The sequence below is a fragment of the Anomaloglossus baeobatrachus genome, chromosome 8 (genome assembly GCF_048569485.1).
Source record: "Anomaloglossus baeobatrachus isolate aAnoBae1 chromosome 8, aAnoBae1.hap1, whole genome shotgun sequence".
Lineage (NCBI taxonomy): Eukaryota > Metazoa > Chordata > Amphibia > Anura > Aromobatidae > Anomaloglossus > Anomaloglossus baeobatrachus.
In genome coordinates, this window is record NC_134360.1 from 244,513,262 (window position 1) to 244,530,835 (window position 17,574).

Below are 17,574 nucleotides of genomic sequence, written 5' to 3' on the forward strand. Positions count from 1 at the left end.
ACCCATTCACAACATCAACTGAAGTCCAGAACACTCTCAGTGAAGTAGGTGTATCTGTCTCTAAGTCAACAGTAAAGAGAAGACTCCATGAAAGTAAATACAAAGGGTTCACATCTAGATGCAAACCATTCATCAATTCCAAAAATAGACAGGCCAGAGTTAAATTTGCTGAAAAACACCTCATGAAGCCAGCTCAGTTCTGGAAAAGTATTCTATGGACAGATGAGACCAAGATCAACCTGTACCAGAATGATGGGAAGAAAAAAGTTTGGAGAAGAAAGGGAACGGCACATGATCCAAGGCACACCACATCCTCTGTAAAACATGGTGGAGGCAACGTGATGGCATGGGCATGCATGGCTTTCAATGGCACTGGGTCACTTGTGTTTATTGATGACATAACAGCAGACAAGAGTAGCCGGATGAATTCTGAAGTGTACCGGGATATACTTTCAGCCCAGATTCAGCCAAATGCCGCAAAGTTGATCGGACGGCGCTTCATAGTACAGATGGACAATGACCCCAAGCATACAGCCAAAGCTACCCAGGAGTTCATGAGTGCAAAAAAGTGGAACATTCTGCAATGGCCAAGTCAATCACCAGATCTTAACCCAATTGAGCATGCATTTCACTTGCTCAAATCCAGACTTAAGACGGAAAGACCCACAAACAAGCAAGACCTGAAGGCTGCGGCTGTAAAGGCCTGGCAAAGCATTAAGAAGGAGGAAACCCAGCGTTTGGTGATGTCCATGGGTTCCAGACTTAAGGCAGTGATTGCCTCCAAAGGATTCGCAACAAAATATTGAAAATAAAAATATTTTGTTTGGGTTTGGTTTATTTGTCCAATTACTTTTGACCTCCTAAAATGTGGAGTGTTTGTAAAGAAATGTGACAATTCCTACAATTTCTATCAGATATTTTTGTTCAAACCTTCAAATTAAACGTTACAATCTGCACTTGAATTCTGTTGTAGAGGTTTCATTTCAAATCCAATGTGGTGGCATGCAGAGCCCAACTCGCCAAAATTGTGTCACTGTCCAAATATTTCTGGACCTAACTGTATATATATATAAAATGTGTATTATATATGTAAAGTGTGTGTATATATTGGATAATATACAATATATAGACAATGTATTCTATTTATAATTAATCAGGACATAACCTAAGGATTGAACCACAGCAAGATCTGCATGTAGAGACTCCGCTGTGCAGCTGCTGTTTTTAAAGAGACCTTTTAGAAAAGTTGCTTTTAGTTCTTTTTCTATAGAAAACCACATCACAGCACAGAGACTTCAATCAGTGCGGTTTTCCTGTAAAGCCCGTACATCACAGGCCACCATCATTACTACTGCAGCAAAAGCACTGAAAAACGTGGAAGTTGTTGTTTTTCTTATAGAAGATTTGCTGTGATCTTTTTCTTTTATCTGATTTACTTTGCTTCAGAATATTATGCAGCCCATAGGAATACATGCAAGTGTGAACGTAAAAAAAAATCTGTTACCAGGTGTTTCCTATGTAATTTGAGAGCAACATGATGCAGTGGCTGAGATCCTGATTACAGTGATGTGTCACTTACTGATCTGTTTCAAAACAATCTGTGTTTTATCAGCAGGAGATTATCACTAAAGGACGAAGTGTCTTGTGCCTGCTAGACCAACCACACCCCTGTAACGCTCGCGGCCGGTGTAGGGGCAGCGAGCGGGGTTAGTGCACCTACTGCTCCACGGGGGGGGCCTGGGCTTACCCTTTAGTGGGAGGGGTTTAATAAAGTGCCTCCTGCGAGGCGGACGCCAGGTACTACTCCCATGACAGTGAGTGGAACTGTGGCAGCTGACCCCAGGAAAGGAGACTGACTCATGTATAGACACAGGTGCAGACAGGTACAGGCGGGATGGCTGGAGCAGATAGACAGGTGGATAAGGAGAGATGGTGGGCATGGCAGGGACAGATAGGTATAGGAAGGCAGGTACAGGTCACGGACACAGGGCTAACTGGACAGGAGCTCAGGACCTGACAACTAACTAGCAGACTGAAGACTGACTAACTGAATAACAGTAAAGTATAGAAGCACGGTCTGATAGAGCGCTAAGGAGGCCACAGTATTAGATTAATTTTTTTTAGAATTTATTGTTTTCTATCAGCCACTGGTGGCTGATAGAAAACAATAAATTCTAAAAAAAATTAATCTAATACTGTGGCCTCCTTAGCGCTCTATCAGACCGTGCTTCTATACTTTACTGCTGATCTTCCCCCCCTGTGGGTTCACGGCAAGAGCTGCTTGATACGGAGGTCAGATTACCAGAGACGCCCAGTGATCTGTCATGTGACCAGCTCCTCAGGAATTTGCTTCCCTGGATGGACATCGTGGGCTAACAGGTCAGAAGATCACTGACTCCACACTCCTGCCTTATACCGTAGTTGTGCGAGGGCTGCACAACCACATCAGGTGAGCAGATTCCTTTTCTTCTCCTCACCGCTATCTCCCAGAACCTTCACATGCGCTCCCTTGTTTAATTTTTATCCAGTAACTGAATAACGAAAGACATTGTGTGGGCACCTGCCCTATTGGGAGAGTACCTTAACTACGTAGTGCCTCTCAGCCATAGGCCAAGGCATTTCTTGGAAATAGCACACTGGCCCTTAAAGAGGAGGGCCGGTGTGCGCGAACGCCCTAAGCACCCTTCCAGGAGACCTGGGCTGCATGCACAGGCCTTGGGAGGGGAAGGAGGGCAGTGAGTAAGTCAGCGTTCCTCAAGTAGTTGATGCACACACCATTTCTGGGTGGTGCACAAGTAGGTTCCTGAAGGGACGCCGGCGCTACAACCCCATCACTGATTAGCAGCTTTCTGTAACCATAAAATACACAGAAAGCTGCCAATCAGTGGTGTGGGCAGGGTTATACACAGAAAGCTGCCAATACAGTTAGGTCCAGAAATATTTGGACAGTGACACAATTTTCGCGAGTTGGGCTCTGCATGCCACCACATTGGATTTGAAATGAAACCTCTACAACAGAATTCAAGTGCAGATTGTAACGTTTAATTTGAAGGTTTGAACAAAAATATCTGATAGAAATTGTAGGAATTGTGCACATTTCTTTACAAACACTCCACATTTTAGGAGGTCAAAAGTAATTGGACAAATAAACCAAACCCAAACAAAATATTTTTATTTTCAATATTTTGTTGCGAATCCTTTGGAGGCAATCACTGCCTTAAGTCTGGAACCCATGGACATCACCAAACGCTGGGTTTCCTCCTTCTTAATGCTTTGCCAGGCCTTTACAGCCGCAGCCTTCAGGTCTTGCTTGTTTGTGGGTCTTTCCGTCTTAAGTCTGGATTTGAGCAAGTGAAATGCATGCTCAATTGGGTTAAGATCTGGTGATTGACTTGGCCATTGCAGAATGTTCCACTTTTTTGCACTCATGAACTCCTGGGTAGCTTTGGCTGTATGCTTGGGGTCATTGTCCATCTGTACTATGAAGCGCCGACCGATCAACTTTGCAGCATTTGGCTGAATCTGGGCTGAAAGTATATCCCGGTACACTTCAGAATTCATCCGGCTACTCTTGTCTGCTGTTATGTCATCAATACACACAAGTGACCCAGTGCCATTGAAAGCCATGCATGCCCATGCCATCACGTTGCCTCCACCATGTTTTACAGAGGATGTGGTGTGCCTTGGATCATGTGCCGTTCCCTTTCTTCTCCAAACTTTTTTTCTTCCCATCATTCTGGTACAGGTTGATCTTTGTCTCATCTGTCCATAGAATACTTTTCCAGAACTGAGCTGGCTTCATGAGGTGTTTTTCAGCAAATTTAACTCTGGCCTGTCTATTTTTGGAATTGATGAATGGTTTGCATCTAGATGTGAACCCTTTGTATTTACTTTCATGGAGTCTTCTCTTTACTGTTGACTTAGAGACAGATACACCTACTTCACTGAGAGTGTTCTGGCCTTCAGTTGATGTTGTGAACGGGTTCTTCTTCACCAAAGAAAGTATGCGGCGATCATCCACCACTGTTGTCATCCGTGGACGCCCAGGCCTTTTTGAGTTCCCAAGCTCACCAGTCATTTCCTTTTTTCTCAGAATGTACCCGACTGTTGATTTTGCTACTCCAAGCATGTCTGCTATCTCTCTGATGGATTTTTTCTTTTTTTTCAGCCTCAGCATGTTCTGCTTCACCTCAATTGAGAGTTCCTTAGACCGCATGTTGTCTGGGCACAGCAACAGCTTCCAAATGCAAAACCACACACCTGTAATCAACCCCAGACCTTTTAACTACTTCATTGATTACAGGTTAACGAGGGAGACGCCTTCAGAGTTAATTGCAGCCCTTAGAGTCCCTTGTCCAATTACTTTTGGTCCCTTGAAAAAGAGGAGGCTATGCATTACAGAGCTATGATTCCTAAACCCTTTCTCCGATTTGGATGTGAAAACTCTCATATTGCAGCTGGGAGTGTGCACTTTCAGCCCATATTATATATATAATTGTATTTCTGAACATGTTTTTGTAAACAGCTAAAATAACAAAACTTGTGTCACTGTCCAAATATTTCTGGACCTAACTGTAAGTGATGCATCACTGGAATCAGTGTGTCAGCCCCTATATGATGCTGCTGACAGATTACTTCTAATGTTCTGGTAAATAGTCCTCAAACTTTTAAAAAGTGAAGAATCTTATAAAATCTTTCTTAATTTTATCTATAATTATTTGACCCTCTTACTATGTCCTAGTAACGGTGAGATGTACATGATGCTAATAGGATACAGCGGGTTGGAGCAGGCGGTTACCCCATAAAATAATAAAATATATACACCCTTATAGTGAGACTGGTTGCAGCAATCCTCCGGATATGTCCCGATATTCCCTACAAGCCTCGGTGCTCCGGCTCCTAGGGAAGGTCCTTTGTTACCACCCAAGAAGCCGCCGTGCATGTGACCGCTCTGCCGCCTGCTGTGTCGCCATAATTACACAGAATACACAGAATGAATGGTTGTAATTAGGGGAGTTTCTGTTACACAATAGCTTGGAGTTTATAGGTTTTACAGTTTTGTCATCGGCTTCCAGGATCCGGGCGGCTCTGGAAAGACGAGGCCGAAATAACTGATCGAAGGAGCCGAGCTGATTGAGCTCAAGTTTTGACTATTTAGGGTCCAAATAATGTAGCAAAAGAGTGAGTTTGGATGATCTCTGACCTTTTTTGTGCTAACATGACCTGTGTGTACAATGCTATAGCTCTATGTAGCTGTACAGGCGGCACGGTGGCTCAGTGGTTAGCACTGCAGTCTTGTGGTGGCGCAGTGGTTAGCACTGCAGTCTTGTGGTGGCTCAGTGGTTAGCACTGCAGTCTTGTGGTGGCTCAGTAGTTAGCACTGCAGTCTTGTGGTGGCTCAGTGGTTAGCACTGCAGTCTTGTGGTGGCTCAGTGGTTAGCACTGCAGTCTTGTGGTGGCTCAGTGGTTAGCACTGCAGTCTTGTGGTGGCTCAGTGGTTAGCACCACAGTCTTGTGGTGGCTCAGCGGTTAGCACTGCAGCCTTGCAGCGCTGGGGTGCTGGGTTCAAATCCCACCAAGGACACCATCTGCAAGGAGTTTGTATGTTCTCCCCATGTTTGCGTGGGTTTCCTCCGGGTTCTCCGTTTTCCTACCACACTCCAAAAACATACAGATAGGGAACCTAGATTGTGAGCCCCAATGGGGACCGTGTTGCCAATGTATGTAAAGCGCTGTGGAATTAATAGCACTATATAAATGAATAAAATAAAATAATAAATAGCTGTAGAATGAATAATGTCCTCTTAGGATATGTGTGCATGTTGTATATTTGGTGCAGAAATTTTCTGCATCAAATTTGCACCTTTTGGTAGAAAAGTGCACCAAAAAGGCATCCGTTTTGTTGTGTTTTTGTGCCATGTATTTTTTTAATGAAGTCAATGGATGGAAGGGCTAAAAAACACAGGAAAAAAAAAACGCACCAACAATTGACACGCTGCAGATTATTTTCTACACCAAATCTGCAAGGAAAAAATAAGCAACGTGTGCACAAAACTTCAGAATACTATTGACTTTGCTGGCATAAAGAGAGACATGCAGATTTGTGCCACAAACTGCACCAAAAAATGCATAAAAAATGCACTGTGTGCACACAGCCTTACAGGAAGAAGTCCAACCCTGCTGGGAGACAGTGGGCGCTAATGGTTGATTTAGGTGAGCAGATAAGCCGCGAGCGTTCCTGGTTATCCACCTGACATGCCGCCGATTACACAATCAGCCAATCGCTCGTACGTTGGGTGATCGGATTAGTATGGGGATAGAACGATCGTGAATAGATTGGTAAACAAGCGCCAAACGATTTGTATAGCTTGTTAATGATTAGTGATGGCCCGAATTGCACCATAAGGCTATGTTCACATGTTGCGTTTTTGCAGTGTTTTTTATGAGTTTTATGCAAATGAAAAGCTGCTTTTTACAGCACCAGCAAAACCTACGAGATTCCAGAAATCACATCTACACTATTGCTTTTTTTTCCTGACTGATGGAATGGAAAAATGGAATGAAAATGGAAAACTGCTGCATTTTTGCAAGAAGCAGCGTGTCAATTTTTTCAGCGTTTTTGCTGCTTTTTTCAACATTGAAAACAATGAGAGAGTTCAAAAACACAACTGCATTTTTTGCTGCATTTGTGATGAATGAAACTAAATGTATTTAAACATGCACTGTAGACAAAGGAGCAAAAACGCAGCAAACAAGCAGCTTTTTGGATGCAGCTTTTTTTACTGCAAAAATATCAGGTTTTGCTGCGGCAAAAAAGTGTTGTGTGAACACAGCCTTACAGATAGGAAAATTAGAAGTGCAAACCATCAGATAACTCCTGCTAAAACTAAAGGCCACGTCTCACTAAGCGACATCGCTAGCAACATCGCTGCTGAGGCACGGTTTTTGTGACGCAACAGCGATCTTGCTAGGGATGTCGCTGTGTGTGACATCCAGCAACGACCTGGCCCCTGCTGTGAGGTCGCCGGTTGTTGCTGAATGTCCTGGACCATTTTTTAGTTGTTGCTCTCCTGCTGTGAAGCGCACATCGCTGTGTTTGACAGCAAGAGAGCAACAATCTGAATGTGCAGGGAGCCGGCTTCTGCGGACGCTGGTAACCAAGGTACACATCGGGTAACCAAGCAAAGCGCTTTGCTTGGTTACCCGATATTTACCTTGGTTACCAGCGTCCGCAGCTTCTAGAAGCCGGCTCCCTGCTCCCTGCACACGTAGCCAAGGTACACATCGGGTAACTATAAGCAAAGCACTTTGCTTAGTAACCCGATGTGTACTATGGTTACCAAGCACAGCGTCGTTACACGGGTCGCTGGTGGCTGATCTCTGATTGCTGTGGAGATCTGCCTGTTTGACAGCTCACCGACAACGACCATGTAGTGACGCTCCAGCGATCCCTGCCAGGTCAGATCACTGTTGGGATCGCTGGAGCGTTGCTAAGTGTGATGGCACCTTAAGTTTCTTTGTGGCCTTTAGTATCTTTATATTTTTTATTTCTTTAGCAGCAACATATTCCGCAGCAATTTACAATTCAGGGACTTTAAGGCTATGTGCACACATTGAGTATTTGGTTGCAGAAATGTTTGTATCTCTTAGCCGAAAAAACACAGCTTAAAAATTTACAATTTGCCGCTTTTTTAGTGCATTTTTTTGCATGCTTTTTATGCTTTCAGTGGTGAAAAATGCAGGCAAAAACACTGAAACAATTGACACGCTGCAGATTATTTTCTGCACCAAATCTGCAAGGAAGAAAAAACGTGCACAAAACGTCAGGATTCTCATTGCCTTTACTGGCATAAGGATTTGCTGGCAGTTTTGTGAAAACCGCACTTAAAAAAAAAAGTGATAAAAATGCACTGTGTGCACGTAGCCTAATAGTTCACTGCATACCAAGAGGCGCGAGGTTCCTGCTCTCAAGCTTAAAATCGGAGGAAATGGGTAACACAAAAGTTAAAAGGTATAAATAAAGTCCAGCTATCAGTATAGTAAATAGGGGCATTCAAATAACAATCGATATCACATCTGTAGCAAATACTCCTGTAACTACATCTTTTACAGGTGGTTGACTTCAAAGTTTTCCATCCAAACAAGTCCATAGTTCGATCTATGCTTTTTTCGCAATAAAAATTGACCAAAATGATTCCTTACTCTCTCTGATTCTCTCTTTCGGATAGCATAATATTCACTTGACCTTAAAGGGAATCTATCAGAAGGATCCACCCTCCTAAGCAATCTATAGGGGCATGTAGGTCATACGAAGCTGAATAAAATGGTACCCTGATATCTGCCATCCGATGTCTTATTCTAGAGAAATCCATGTTTTTCTTAATATGTAAATGAGCTGTTAAGATCTATGGGCCGGACATAATCTCCCTGATTTCAGGGATTATTTTATATGAAAGGGGACATTACCAGTGTGAGACTTGTAATGACTGACATGTAACAGTCTGCTCTCATGGCCTACATGTCTCACACTGGTAACTAATCTCTGGAGGCAGATTCATCATGGAGATCAGTATCCAGCCAAAAGATCTTAACAGCTCATTTACATATTTACAAAAACTTGGATTTCTCTGGAATAAGACATCGGATTGCCTATATTCAGGTATCATTTTATTCAGCTTCTTATGCGCTACATGCCAATATTGATGGCTTCGGAGGGTGGATCCTACTCACAGATGCCCTTTAAGATACTCTTATAACTTTAGCAATCCTCAAATTCCAACGAAGGTGTGACCATAGGCAGAGGGTAATAATGCAGAGAAGTAGGAATAAAGCAACACAAGGGCACAAGCTTCTCTACAGCCTGGATGGACTTAAAGGGGTTGTCCACTACTTTTACATTAATGTCCCGGCGGCGACAGCAGGCAGTCAGAAGTGCTCAGTTCCGGATCCACTCCGTCTTCTGATAGCTGCCGCGGCCGGGTACTGCACGTCCACCTCTTATTGATCAGAATGGAAGGTGGATGTGCTGTACCCGGCCGCGGCAGCTATCAGAAGACGGAGTGGCTCTGGAACTGAGCACTTCTTACTGCCTGCTGCCGCCGCCGGGAACGAGAGCAGCTGATCGGCGGGGGTGCAGGGTGTCGGACCCCGGCCGATCAGACATTGATGACCTATCCTAAGGATATTCCGTCAATGTAAAAAGTAGTGGACAACCCCTTTGAACTTCACTCTCCGGGAAGGAAACTGCTCAGCCCACTTGTGCTTATCATTTCCCATAGAGACCAGAGAAGTCACTGATTCATAGATAAATTCTTATTTCTGGCACATAACGACCCTATTAATGTAGATTTCGGGAATGTAACATCTTATCAATCTTTGGCTCATATATATAAATACTTAAATGATTAAAGCCCTTTATGTACGGCACACTGCCTGGAATTCTCTCGCTCATCGGTGAAACTCTTAATGAGGTTGGTCGGGTTTTATGGTAAAAAGTTGGCGCACAAGGTCGGAGAAGCCGAGGAGCCCTGGATAAAGCGAGGGGCTGAGATGGAGGTTTAGTAGGATTTATAAACTCCATAATGTACATTCTGAGAATATTCGATGTCCCGGAGTAGTATTTCGATCCTCTTGGATAATCTACCATTGGACTGACCCCTCGTTCTTCCCATGCCATAGAAAGTCTACTTTTCTTCACTGTCTTTTGTCTGTCGTGGTCCTGACACTAAAGAAGCCAAAATATGAGAGGCCATCTTCGCCTGAAGCGTGGAGGCAATGAAAAGCAGCGGAGCGGCTCTAATGAAATTGCTGCCTGTATGGTTCTTACATTTCACTTATAGAAATACATTCAGACGAGATCTCGCCGGTGATAACGCTCAGACGGAGGATCACTGTCCTGTAATCCGAGTCTATTCTGAGCTGGAACGGCGGAAAGGGATCTTATTGTTACAAAGGGAATGTCTCTGTACAGGGGATTGTTTCCTCTTATATACATGTGGATAGACTGCTATATACTGTTAGATAGTGCTGGGGGATATATAACAAGGTAGGCTGAAGAAGGAAAACCTGGATAGATTGCTCAATCCGGTTAGATTCCCTGGTAGGGAATGCTTAGAATATGTCCGCGGGTTGAGGTCGGTGGATACCGGTCTCTATAAAGCTTTGTGTGATCTATGATGTGTCACTACGTCTACATTCGTACTTTGCACACTACGACATCGCAGGTGCGATGTCGGTGGGGTCAAATCGAAAGTGACGCACATCCGGCGTCGCTGTCGACATCGCAGTATGTGAATCTTTTTACATACGATTAACGAGCGCAAAAGCGTCGGTTATCGTATGATCGGCGTAGGGTCCGACATTTCCATAATTTCGCAGCAGCGACGGTACGATTTTGATCCTCGTTTATGCGGCAGCACACATCGCTGTGTGTGAAGCCGCAGGAGCGAGGAACATTGCCTTACCTGCGTCCCGGCTGCAATGCGGAAGGAAGGAGGTGGGCGGGATGTTTACGTCCCGCTCATCTCCGCCCCTCCGCTTCTATTGGCTGCCTGCCGTGTGACGTCGCTGTGACGCTGCACGCCCCGATTCCTTAATAAGGAGGCGGTTCACCGGCCAGAGCGACGTCGCAGGGCAGGTAAGTGCGTGTGAAGCTGCCGTAGCGATAATGTTCGCTACGGCAACAATCACAAGATATCACTGCTGCAACGGGGGCGGGGACTATCGCGCTCGGCATCGCTACCATCGGCTTGCGATGTTGTAGTGTGCAAAGTACCCCTTACAATGGTGTTAGTTCCCCTGGCTAGTCGACCCCTTAGCATTTTAGCATGTCCCTGTGAGCGTACTAACATGCTAATGAATGCCCAGCGTCAGAGGCATGGTCGATCTCACCGCTTTCTGCTGCCACCGCGCCTGATGCTGGATTTTGGCTCAGTGTGCATGATCAGAAGTCCCGGACTTCCAGACATGCGTACTATGAAGTTAAGTGTACGCGTCCAGGCTTCAAACTGGTGTATTGCGCATGACCAGACGTCTGGGGACATTCTGATCGTGCACACTGAGCTATAAACCAGCATCGGGCTCGGTGGCAGCAGAAAGCGGTGTGAGCGACCATGCCTCAGAGGCTGCACATTCATTACCATGCTAGTACGCCCCTGTGGGTGTGTTTTCATGCTAAGGAGGCCGACTAGCCTAGAGAAGTAACGCCCTTGTGACTAGTCCCTGCGCTCATTAGCATATCATAAAGGCTCTTTAGAAATACTTTTTCTAAAGATCTCTTTATCCCTGCTACTAGATTAGGGATTAGCAATATGCACCCAGGACTGCTCGTGGTTCTGCGTGCATAATGGACCTGACAGGTTCCCTTTAAGAAATGGATTTGGCTGAAAATCAGTTATTTAATTACGGACAAAAAAAGATGCATTTGCAGAACTTTTTCCCAATGGATCTCTGCAGGATCTGTTCTAACGGATGATTACAGGACAGATGAATTAGGCAGCTTTGGCAATTTTGGAGAAAGGTGAATATTGAAGCCTGTGTGCTTTACTGGAGACGTTAAGCTGGTACCCCCCTTGAATAGTCTTTGCCATACACCTTATATACAGTATGAGCTGCATTATACTGTACAGCATCTACTGTATGGTCATTATATTATGTGATCTGTATCAGCAGCAAGATGTAATTTACTTGATAGAAAGTGTGTGGATTTCATCAATAATGTCCTCTCGCAGGCACAAGCCCAGCACTGCCGGGAGACGGGCAGTGGCCTCAGATAGGCGATAAACCATGAATGTTCCTGATTAGCCGCCTGTGTAATTGCCAGCGATTACACAATGAACAAGAAAAACACTCAATCTTTAGCTGATCAGATCATATTTGCCAGGAAACAAATCCTGTACGGGAAAAGAACGACTGTAGACAGACTGGTGAACTGGTGCCGAACGACTGGTATGGTTGATCGGTGCTCATTAATGGTGCAGTGATGGCCCGAAAGGCACCATAAATGATACCCTAACAGATAGATATAATAATATTTATTCACTTATATAGCGCCATTAATTCCACAGTACTTTACATACATTGGCAACACTGTCCCCATTGGGGCTCACAATCTAAATTCCCTATCAATTTGTCTTTCAAGTGGGGGAGGAAACCTACACAAACGCAGGGAGAACATACAAACTCCTTGCAGATGTTGTCCTTAGTGGTATTGAACCCAGGACCCCAGCGCTGCAAGACTGCAGTGCTAACCACTGAGCCACCGCAAGACTGCACTGCTAACCACTGAGCCACCGCAAGACTGCAGTGCTAACCACTGAGCCACCGCAAGACTGCAGTGCTAACTACTGAGCCACCGCAAGACTGCACTGCTAACCACTGAGCCACCGCAAGACTGCACTGCTAACCACTGAGCCACCGCAAGACTGCAGTGCTAACCACTGAGCCACCGTGCCGATCCAACAAGTGCACAAACCATCCGACAATTACTGCTATGTATAACTGGCTAACTTATAGTATATGTTCTAGAAGTCTTATTTGTGACCTGTAAGGTTCATTCCTTCCAGCATATAAATCTGCCGAATGCAATCTGATAAAAAAAACGTATTGCATATGGACCGCACAAGGATGACAAGTGAGAAAAAATTGTCCCACTTTAATGGAGGAGGATGGGACCAGTTTTTGAAAAAAAATGTATTACGCCCCTGCCTTAAGGCTGCTTTACACGCAGCGACATCGCTAGCGATGTCACTGGTGAAAGCACCCGCCCTTGTCGTTTGTGCGTCACTGGCAAATCGCTGCCCGTAGTGCACAATATCGCTAGTATCCGTCACACGTACTTACCTGCCTAGCGACGTAGCTGTGGCCGGCAAACTGCCTCTTTTCTAGGGGGGGCGGTTTGTGCGGCGTCACAGCGACGTCACACGGCAGCCGTCCAATAGAAGCGGAGGGGCGGAGAGCAGCCGAAAGGAAGTGACGCCCACCTCGTTGCCAGAGGACGCAGGTACGGTGGTGTTCGTCGTTCCTGGGGTGTCACACGTAGCGATGTGTACTGCCTCAGGAACGACGAACAACATCGTACCTGCAACAGCAACGATAATCGGGAATAGAACGACGTATCAACGATTAGGTGAGTATTTTATATCGCTCGTACGTTTCACACGCAACGACGTCGCTAACGAGGCCATATGTGCGTCACGAATTCCGTGACCCCAACGACATCTCATTAGCGATGTCGTAGCGTGTAAGTAAAGTCCCCTTTAGGGCCTTTATTGCATCCGTGACCATTACCCTTTTTAACTACATCTTTTATTGGTAGTTGACTTCAACATACTCCATCCAACTCAATAAATGTGGTCTTATTGCATATTATCCATACTTTCCAAAGCATTAAAAGTGGACCCAAATCAATCCTTGTTCTCTCCGATACTCATTTTTTGGATAGTGTATTCCGAGGGCCAAATGGAATATTGATCTTAAGATGTCCATACAACTTTAGCAAGTGCTAAATGGATCCTCAAAATCCAGGAAAGCTTTCACCAACATTGAGCACAACTAAGGAGCATTGTTTTTTTTTAGCTCAAAAATCAATGACCCATGCCAGGACTTATTGGACCTCAGTGGAGAAAACCCATGGGTCACAACCCTGCTAAGTGGTCGGAATTGTTACAGAAGGCGACAACTTGCGAAAATTAAGAGGACTAATTAATTTAATCTGTAACCTCGCTGATGACAATGTTGTTAGTAGAAAGTCTAGGTCACCTATAAAGCAGTTACATCAGGTCAGAAATGTGTAATCAAAGTTAAAAAGCCTCACTTTTCTCTCCTAATTTTACTGATGTGAAGAATAAACTTTTTCACCCTGCCATCATGTTGAGCAGGGCTAGACAAATCCCAGGAACTGGGCGTCAAGTCACCTAGAATCTATTAGGATAGCCGAAACTGTCAAATTGGCTCCGGCAGTGGTCAGACTGGCTCCGATATCTACAGTAGAAAAATGGAAAAAGAATCCAGCAACCGATCTTCTAAAAATCCAGATCCTTTATTTTCAAATTGTTAAAATCATAGAAATGGTAGTACAATAAAGCTAGATAGCCATAATGTCGAAAAACAGACGCGTTTCGGAAAGTTTTTAGTCCTTAATCATTGTTTCAAAACAATGATTAAGGACTAAAAACTTTCCGAAACGCGTCTGTTTGAAAATAAAGGATCTGGATTTTTAGAAGATCGGTTGCTGGATATTTTTTTCCATTTTTCTACACATCTCTGTTCGGCATTGCAGCATCCGAGCAATAGATCTTCAAAGGGATAAGGTGAGCTGAAAGATTTCCTCTTTTTCCCTCGACATCTACAGTAACCCGTCCATTCCTGCTCAATCATTGAGTATCGTCGATAAGTCAACTTTAAGGCCCTGTGCGCACACTGTGTATTTTTGCATTTTTGCTGCAGAAATTTGTTGAGAAAATGGTTGTAACCTTTCTGCAGACATTCCCCAGCAAAACCTATGGAAAAAAAAGTAGCCGTGTGCTGACTGCATTTTTTTCTCAAGAACATTCTTTCCGCAGAATTTCTTGAGAAAAAGAATGTGCAGGTCACTTCTTTTCTGCAGGTACCTGCGGTTTTTGCCATAGATAATGGTAAAATAACGCAGGGACCAGCCTGCGGAAAAAAACGCGTCAAAAACAAATGGTGCGTTTTTTGAATGCAGGTGCCCTAATCTTTCACTCTCGAGAAATTTCTTGAGAAAAATACTTTTTGTAGTGCGCACAGGGCCTAAAACATTTCCTCCAGGTTATATGTTGTGTCGATGTAGTGAATTTCACGGAATTTTCCATCATTATTTTACCATTTGAAGTTCAATAGAAATGGAAGTTTTCCAAACATTTTTTTTTCGTAAATTTACAAATTATAGTTGATGCCAGAAAAAAAAAATAATTTTTTTTTTTAGGATAGAACAAGTGCTGAACGGAAGGCGGCCCAGAGGTCACGTGACTGAAGTGTTTGCGTTTGTAGGTGATCCGGTGTCACGGATTGTTGGGGGCAGGAGGCGAGGAAGTGACTCACTCCATTAAATTGCTTTCAGGTAGCTGCCAGGCAGAAAGACAAAATTCATACAATTGTTCTGTAAATCAGGTGTGACCGGGGCATTGTTTGTAGGTTGCGTAATCCGCCCACATTTATGGGGACACCTATTTTTCTTTTTTTTTTTTTTTTTTTATAGAATTCTGTTCCAGTTGATTGAAAACATTGTCTTTCTTTAGTGGCTTCTCTTTTTGAACTTTGGAGCAATATAGTAAATTTATATCAAACTTTCAAATTTTTAGATTTTGAATTTTTACCAGTTTCCAACCAAAATTTTTGATGCGTAAATTGTTCTACGAGGTTTTTAATCACTGATTGAAGCACAATGCCCAGGCAAGGATATGGGTCAAAAATATCTTGTTATTCTTAGTTTCAGGACCATGGAAAGGGCATTTAGAGGTCATGGACGAGAAAGGCAATTTATCATATTGTGCAGTATTGCATAGAATTGAACTAACTGCCCTGAATTTTGCATTAATATGTGGGCAATATCGCATCATGAAAAAATACCGTACATGTTGTGTACAAATAAATAAGTAGCAGAGAGAAATTCTACAATATCCCTTATATACAAGGCTGCAATCAATAATCCATAAGACATAGTTACATAGGTTGAAAAAAGCCCCCGGTTCATTTAGTTCACCTTCCTTCACCAATTATACATGTTGGCATTCATAACCAACAATATTGTGTAGTGAGGAAATCCTCCAGCCCTGATATAAAGCTGTTATAGTATCTGCCATTACTACCTCTTGTGGTCGCATTCCACAGTCTGACTGCTCTAACTGTAAAGAACCCTTTCCTATTTAGCTGCCGGAATCGCTTTTCTTCCACTCGCAGTGAGTGCCCCCTGGTCCTTAGTATTGTCTTTGGAAGGAATAAGTCATGTGCCAGTCCTTTATATTGACCACACATGTATTTATACATATAAATGAAATCTCCTCTGAGACGTTTTTTTCTACCTCTCATCATACGGGCGGCCTCCATTCCTCATCATACGGGCGGCCTCCATTCCTCATCATACGGGCGGCCTCCATTCCTCATCATACGGGCGGCCTCCATTCCTCATCATACGGGCGGCCTCCATTCCTCATCATACGGGCGGCCTCCATTCCTCATCATACGGGCGGCCTCCATTCCTCATCATACGGGCGGCCTCCATTCCTCATCATACGGGCGGCCTCCATTCCTCATCACACGGGCGGCCTCCATTCCTTGCAATAATCTAGTTGCCACCTTTGAACTGACTCTAACTTCTGAATGTCCTTTTTAAAATGTGGAGCCCAAAACTGGATCCCCTATTCTAGATGTGGCCTTACAAGTGATTTATAGAGGGGTAACAATACGTTGGGATCTAACCTCTCTTTTTATACACCCTAAAATCTTGTTTGCTTTTGCAGCTGCTGCCTGACATTGAGAGCTGCTGCTCAGCTTACTTGTAACCAGAATCCCCCGGTCCTTCTCCTGTTCTGTAGTCCCAAGCTTACTTCCATTTAATGTATACACAGTTATAGGATTACTCCGTCCTGGGTGCATTACTCTACATTTATCAACACTAAATCTTATTTGCCATGTGTCAGCCCATTCTGACATCTTATCTTACTAACACTTTTTACCATGACTGTGTGTGTGTGTGTGTGTGTGTGTGTGTGTGTGTACATACACACACACATATATACACAGTAGAAATATATTTTTTTATATATATAATATATATATACACAGTAGATATATATATATATATATATATATATATATATCTACTGTGTGTGTGTGTGTGTGTATATATATATATATATATATATATATATATAAAATATATATCTACTGTGTGTGTGTGTGTATATATATATATATACATACATATATGTGTGTGTGTGTGTGTTTGTGTGTGTATATATATATATATATATATATATATATATATATTTGTCTAAAGTTTTTCCAAGAGTGGTAGTGAGACTGTGGAAGGTTTGAGGGGTGGGGGCAGAGCAGGGGTGGAGTCTCAAGGGGGCCCGAAAATTTTGCCAGTATGGTGCCCTGAAATTCCTAGTGGCGGCCCTGCGTAGGAGTGAGAGAGAATGAAATATGACGTGTGATAATGATAGAAAATCCAAAATTAATTTATGTGACTGCTATAATTTTATACGTATAATTTTTTCTAAAAAGTTTGTGTTTTCTACCACTGAGCACAACTACACCCATTGAGTGCCCATCATTTGCCTTCTACTAAAATTACATAAGTGTCCTTCCCACAGCAACAAAGACCTTTTATTTATAATTTAAAAAAAAAAAAAAAATGGATTGTCCAGAAGGAGCAATTTGTAACATTTTTATACAGATATATATGTATGTGTGTGTGTGTGTGTATATGTATATATATATATATATATAAAAATGGATCTTCAGTTATAGCATATAGGGTATTTCAGTATATGTAGCACAACTATAGAAATTGTTGCACGCATACAAATCTTTTAGGGCTATTGGAGGGGG

General features: G+C 43.4%; 1 protein-coding gene across 5 annotated transcripts in view; it reads left to right on the plus strand.

Moving 5' to 3' along the window:
• ST3GAL3 (ST3 beta-galactoside alpha-2,3-sialyltransferase 3) overlaps nt 1-17,574 on the plus strand; it is a 363,061-nt gene that overhangs the window by 141,145 nt on the left and 204,342 nt on the right. The gene's annotated exons all lie outside the window — the stretch shown is intronic.